The sequence below is a fragment of the Topomyia yanbarensis genome, unplaced genomic scaffold (assembly GCF_030247195.1).
Source record: "Topomyia yanbarensis strain Yona2022 unplaced genomic scaffold, ASM3024719v1 HiC_scaffold_31, whole genome shotgun sequence".
Taxonomy (NCBI): Eukaryota; Metazoa; Arthropoda; class Insecta; order Diptera; family Culicidae; genus Topomyia; species Topomyia yanbarensis.
The window spans coordinates 167,501-175,000 of record NW_026683503.1 but is presented as its reverse complement, the minus strand read 5'-3'; positions in this window follow the sequence as shown (position 1 = coordinate 175,000).

Sequence of the window (7,500 nt, the reverse complement as noted above, 5' to 3'; positions counted from 1 at the left end):
AAGAAGGCGAGGGATAGAGGAGAGGCCCTGTTGGTGAAAACCAACGGGGGCAGCTATGCGGATGTCCTAAAATCGATGCGGGCGGCTGAAAGCCTCTCGAATTTAGGACAGGATGTGCGAAGCGTCAGACGCACCAAAGATGGCGAAATGATCTTGGTGTTGAAGCGTGGATCACAATCCAATGGAGTAACGTATAGGAGGTTGGCCCAAGAGGTCTTGGGAAACGGCGCTCAGGTGAGGTCGTTGGGAGCGGAAGTGACTCTCCAGTGTAAGCAACTGGACGAGATCACAAACGCAGAGGACGTCGTCTCGGCCGTTAAGCAGCAGTGCGGCGTCGAGATCGATCAGAACTCTGTACGTATCAGGGAGCGGTTGCTTGGCACGCAGGTAGCTTACTTCAAGTTACCGGCCGCGGAAGCCAAGAAAGTAACCGACAAAGGGAAGTTGAAGATCGGATGGTCAGTATGCCCAGTTAGCATACTCCAGCCGCCTTCAGTGGACCGATGTTTTAAATGTCTGGAGCCAGGCCACAAGTCATACGACTGTAAGGGCCCAGACAGGAGCAAGTTGTGTCGTCGCTGCGGCGAGGAGGGACACAAGGCGCTGAAATGCGAGAGGGCACCCAAGTGTCTCATCTGCGCTAGCAAGAAGCAGGGCCGCAACCATGTTATGGGCGGACCTGCTTGTCCCTTCGGGGAGGCGGGAAAGAGGAAGTAATGGCAATCGTCACACAGCTGAATCTTAACCACTGCGCACCTGCTCAGCAGTTACTGTGGCAGTCGGTATTGGAGTCGGGGACAGATGTCGCCCTTCTATCCGACCCGTACAACGTCCCTGCCGACAACGGCAACTGGGTGGCGGACGGGTCTGGAATGGCGGCAATCTGTGCAACGGGTCGGTTCCCGGTCCAGGAGGTAGTACAGTCCTCTGCGGAGGGTGTCGCGATTGCCAAGATCAATGGTGTGTTCTATTGTAGCTGCTATGCCCCACCTATGTGGCCAATAGAACAGTTCAACCAGATGATCGATAGGCTCTCGTCTGACATGGTGGGACGAAAGCCGTTTGTCATAGCGGGTGACTTCAACGCTTGGGCGGTGGAGTGGGGCAGCCGCTATACAAATGGTAGGGGCCAAGCGCTTCTGGAGGCGCTTGCGAAACTCGACGCAGTGCTAGTCAATGATGGTTCCGCTAGCACATTCCGTAGGAATGGGGTCGAGTCGTGGATTGACGTAACGTTTGCCAGTCCAAGTTTGGTCCCAGACATGGACTGGAGGGTAGACGAAGGCTACACCCATAGTGATCACCTAGCAATACGCTTCAAGATCAACTTTGGTGTGCAGCATTCTAGGGCGGGTAATCCCTGTCAGGTACGCGGGTGGAAGACCAATCACTTCGACAGCGAAGTTTTCACCGCGGCCCTGGGACTGGAGGTCAACACCGACAGTCTAAGCGGGGATGCGCTGGTAGCTGTTCTATCACGCGCGTGCGACGCCACTATGCCGAGGAAGACCCTGCCAAGAAATGGCAGACGCTCGGTATATTGGTGGAGTGCTGAGATCGCAGCCCTACGGTCAGCTTGCCTACAAGCTAGACGTAGGATGCAGCGAGCCCGCACTGAGGAGGGTAGAGTGGAACGACGTGAAGTGTTTCGTGCTGCGAAATCGGCCCTTAACAAGGCCATCAAGCGCAGCAAGAGAGCGTGTTTTGACAAATTGTGCGAGGAGGCCAACGTGAATCCGTGGGGCGATGCCTACAGGATCGTGATGGCAAAGACCAAAGGGGGCTCCTCACCTCCTGAACGGTCGCCAGAACGGTTGGCGAGAATTATCGAAGTACTCTTCCCGTCCCGAACCATAAGTCCCTGGCCCCCAGCGCCGCAAGGCACGGCGGGTACGGACGACATGGTGGCCCCGGTGACGAACGAAGAGCTACTTGCAGTTGCTAATTCTCTAGCGGTGAATAAAGCTCCAGGGCCTGATGGAGTTCCAAACAGCGCTCTCAAGTCAGCAATCATGGCGAACCCGAACATGTTCAGGTTGGCTATGCAGAGATGCCTTGACGAGTGCCGTTTTCCGGATAGATGGAAAAGGCAGAAGCTGGTACTGTTGCCGAAGGCCGGGAAGCCACCTGGCGACCCATCGGCGTACAGACCAATCTGTCTGATTGACACGACGGGCAAATTACTTGAGAGGATTATCCTCAACAGGCTAACTCCATACGCAGAAGGTATGGAGGGCCTGTCAAGTAATCAGTTCGGTTTTCGAAAGGGAAAGTCCACGGTGGACGCTATCAACTCAGTGGTAAGGACTGCCGAGATAGCGATCCAACGGAAGAGGCGGGGCATTCGATATTGCGCGTTAGTGACACTTGACGTGAAGAACGCATTCAACAGCGCAAGCTGGGATGCCATCGCGCTCTCGTTACACCGGCTTGGCCTGCCGGTGGGCCTGTACCGGATCTTGGAAAGCTACTTCCAGAACCGTGTACTATTATACGAGACCGATGCCGGTCAGCAAAGTGTTCTTATTACCGCAGGAGTTCCGCAAGGTTCAATCCTGGGCCCGGTACTATGGAACCTTATGTATGACGGGGTTCTGAGACTAAAGTTCCCTCCGGGTGTGAAAATCGTCGGTTTCGCCGACGATGTCACCCTGGCGGTCTACGGGGAGTCAATCTCAGAGGTAGAACTAACGGCGACACACGCGATAAGCATAGTAGCGGAATGGATGAGCGCGAGAGGCCTAGAGCTCGCCCATCACAAGACGGAGGTGGTTGTTGTCAATAACCGCAAGTCGGCACAACAAGCAGTTATCCAAGCGGGAGAAGTTGAGATAACTTCTAAGCGGAGTCTGAAGATTCTTGGGGCCATCATAGACGACAAGCTGACCTTCGGCAGTCATGTCGACTATGCGTGCAAGAAGGCTTCGGTGGCTGTTGCGGCATTATCGAGGATGATGTCCAACAGCTCCAAGGTGTGCGCCAGTAGACGCAGGCTACTGGCCGGTGTCGCCGTATCTATTCTTAGGTACGGTGGACCGTCCTGGGCGAGGGCACTGGGAGTAACCAGTTACCGTCGCAAATTGGAGAGCACCTATCGCTTGATGTGTCTCAGAGTGATATCTGCCTACCGCACGGTATCACATGATGCATCCTGCGTGATAGCGGGTATGATGCCAGTCGGGCTGGTCATCCGGGAAGACGAAGATTGTTTCGAATTGCGTGGCAATAGGGGAGTCCGTGAGCGTGCCAGGGTGACCTCGGTCGCCAGATGGCAACGCGAATGGGACAACTCGTCGAGAGGTAGGTGGACCCACCGGCTGATACCCAACATATCTAGCTGGGTGGGAAGACCCCATGGGGAAGTTCACTTCCATCTGACACAATTCCTGTCAGGCCATGGCTGTTTCCGACAGTACCTCCACAGGTTTGGGCACGCTGAGGCCCCAGTCTGCCCAGACTGCCCAGGTGTCGACGAAACTGCGGAGCACGTACTATTCGTATGTCCCCGCTTCGACGTCGAAAGAGGCGCTATGCTAGGCGTCTGCGGCTTGGACACAACCCCTGATACCCTTGTACAGGGGATGTGCCAAGCGGTAGAGAAGTGGAACGCAGTTTCGACTGCCACCACTCAGATTGCCTGCCGGCTGCAGAGAGCATGGAGCGCCGAGCAGCAGGCGAGGAGTTAGAGTGAGTGAATTGGCGGATGATAGACGAAGGTATGGTCTACCCATGCCAAGATGGGAGTGAGTGTGCGATAATGTAAGGCACGAGTGAGAGCGTACGCTAAGTACGGCCATCCCCCCAGAAGTAATGCCGAAAGGTAGTTCCTGGGGATGGATGGCGGAGCCCAATGGAGTTTAGTCGGTATTAATGGCTGGTCACCATTCGAGTCCGACACACCCCCAGTGCACCCCGTGCGGTAGATTGGACCCTACCAATAGCACGTGTACTGGGTTAGGACATAAAGGTCTTCTCCATTGTTAAAAAAAAAAAAAGACCCTTGCTTGGAGGTTGTAAGTGTGTTGTTTGTGTGTTGTGTTGTGTTGTTTGCATACACAATAACATGGGACAGGCACTTAGCTAGCGGGTGTGATGTTGTGTGGTATGTGTATGGCCTAGTGCAGAGAGTGCACAGGCGGCCGTACATGTATGGAATTTGATTTTTTTTATCACACTAAACGCCGTAAAGTATGCTACACAACAAGCGCAAACCAAGCCAAGGGATAGGAGAATATTAGGAGGAGCGAGTGATTGAACTTATAAAAATATAAAAATAATTCAGCTGAGGTAAAACTATAGGTGGTGGCAGGTGACCCCTACCCCTACTGGGGCTGGTGCGATTATAACTGCCATAGTCTGTGACAAGTACTGGCTATATGACCGGTACATCATATGTACCGTGGTGTACAGAGAAACAAAGGACTACCATAGGCGGGTGTTAGCAGAAATCTGAGTGATAGGCCTAGTCCGTATGCTACGTCTGTACTGCTTGCGACGACGACGACGGGCAATATAAGAGACATAGTCCGAACTTATACAAAATGTAAAACAACACCTTTCGATGCCCATAGTATGTGATCGGTACCAGCAGTACATCGGTACATCATATGCTGCTCGTGCATACTAGGTTGAGGCATAGTCCGAACTTATAGGAAAAAATACTGAGTTGAGCCATAGTCCGAACTTATAAAAAATAATTTCAATCTCGATACCATCGAATGGCGAGCGACAGGCAAAGGCATACACTACGTATGTGCTGCGAGCGACGGGCAATATGAGAGATAGTCTGAACTTGTAAAAAAATTTCGATCTCGTTACCATCGAATGGCGAGCGACAGGCAAAAGCATACACTACGTGTGTGCTGCGAACGATGGGCAATATGAGAGATAGTCTGAACTTGTAAAAAAATTTCGATCTCGTTACCATCGAATGGCGAGCGACAGGCAAAAGCATACACTACGTGTGTGCTGCGAACGATGGGCAATATGAGAGATAGTAGGAACTTATAAAAAATAATTTCAATCTCGATGCCATCGAATGGCGAGCGACAGGCAAAAGCATACACTACGTGTGTGCTGCGAACGATGGGCAATATGAGAGATAGTAGGAACTTATAAAAAATAATTTCAATCTCGATGCCATCGAATGGCGAGCGACAGGCAAAAGCATACACTACGTGTGTGCTGCGAGCGACGGGCAATGTGAGAGATAGTCTGAACTTATAAAAAATAATTTCGATACCATCGAACGGCAACCCCAGCTCACGACAAGCAAAAGCATACACTACGTATGTGCTGCGAGCGACGGGCAATGTGAGAGATAGTCCGAACTTATAAAAAATAATTTCGACAAGCAAAAGCATACGCTACGTGTGTGCTGCGAGCGACGGGCAATATGAGAGATAGTCTGAACTTATGAAAAATAATTTCGATACCATCGAACGGCAACCCCAGCTCACGACAAGCAAAAGCATACACTACGTATGTGCTGCGAGCGACGGGCAATGTGAGACATGGGTTTGAAATTAGGCAAAATGTAAAACACACATCTTGATGCCATCCGTCTCGACTGCGAGAGCGACCGGCAGTAGCAAGTGAACATGTAGGGGAAAGATCCGCACAAAGCAGAATGCAAAACTTCTCTCTACCTGCCGGCTGTAAGAGCGGTTCTCTCTCTCCGAGAGCGACAACAACTGACATGCACTGAAGCACCGCACAAAGAGGAATGCAAAATGTAAAACAAACCTCGATGGCATGGTATGTGATCGGTAGCAGCAGTACGCTGGTACATCAGATGCCGGTCGTGCACACTTATGAGGCATAATGCGAAGTTAGGCAAAATGTAAAACACACCTCGATGGCATGGTATGTGATCAGTAGCAGCAGTACGCTGGTACATCAGATGCTGGTCGTGCACACTTATGGGGGCAATATGCGAGGTTAGGCAAAATGTAAAACACACCTCGATGGCATGGTATGTGATCAGTAGCAGCAGTATGCCGGTACATCAGATGCCGGTCGTGCACACTTATAAGGGCAATATGCGAAGTTAGGCAAAATGTAAAACAACACAACATCTCGATGCCTTCATATTGCGAGTGATAGGCAAAACCATCCATTATGTCTGTACTGCGAGCAACGGCAGTATGAGACATAGTCCGAACTTATAAAAAATAATTTCGATGCCATCGAACGGGGAGCGACAGGCAAAAGCATACACTACGTGTGTGCTGCGAGCGACGGGTAATATGAGAGATATTATGAACTTGTAAAAAAATTTCGATACCATCGAATGGCAACCCCAGCTCACGACAAGCAAAAGCATACACTACGTGTGTGCTGCGAGCGACGGGCAATATGAGAGATAGTCTGAACTTGTAAAAAAATTTCGATACCATCGAACGGCGACCCTAGCTCACGACAAGCAAAAGCATACACTACGTGTGTGCTGCGAGCGACGGGCAATATGAGAGATAGTCTGAACTTGTAAAAAAATTTCGATACCATCGAACGGCGACCCTAGCTCACGACAAGCAAAAGCATACACTACGTGTGTGCTGCGAGCGACGGGCAATATGAGAGATAGTCTGAACTTGTAAAAAAATTTCGATACCATCGAATGGCAACCCCAGCTCACGACAGGCGAAAGCATACACTACGTATGTGCCTGCCTGCGACACGGCAGTCAGTCTGAGAGAGAAGTTAGGCAAAATGTAAAACACACCATCTTCGACTGCGAGAGGCGACCCGACCGGCGGTAGCAAGTGAGCGAGCATGCGGGATGCTTCCCGCACAAAGAGGAATGAAAAAATTTCTCTCACTGTACCTCTGTCTGCCTGCCTGCCGGTTGTACGGGCGCGCTCTCTTTCTCGCTCTCCGCGAGCGACAGCAACCGACCAGGGTGGAAGCACCGCACAAAGAGGAATGGAAAATTTCCTACACTGTACTGCAACCACAGCCCGGCAGGCGGTAGCGTAGCCACCATGTACGTTTAGCTTGTTTGCATGCCGGATAGGGGATGGGTGAAATGTAATAGGTGTATCGCGCGGATGGAATTTTCGCCTACTTGGATATTTTTGCCATGTTCGATGTGTTCCGGCGGAATGTAGCACTTGAGCCGCGTAACCGCTCTGAGTTGATAGGACATTTTTTGAATGGCCCATTCCAAAGTTACAGGCGACGGGAGATATGACGAAAAAGTCACTATACGGCATTCTAACGAGCCTAGTAGCCTTTGCCCATCACCAAAATATCAGCCCCGTACTCGTAGTATCAATGCCGGCTGAGATGGGTTTACCGCGGGCAGTCGGTACCCGGTACCCACCCATCGAGCCGACCTGACACGCAGCGACATACACCACACCTCGGCCGATCGACTCGACCGTAGGGGTGGTGATGATTATTAGCAGCGTAAATGGCAGTAGTAAATTAATCCTCATGTTGATGAAAATCTATCTATAGGGAGTGTGGTAATCGTGAAGATGTATGGCAAAAAGGCAT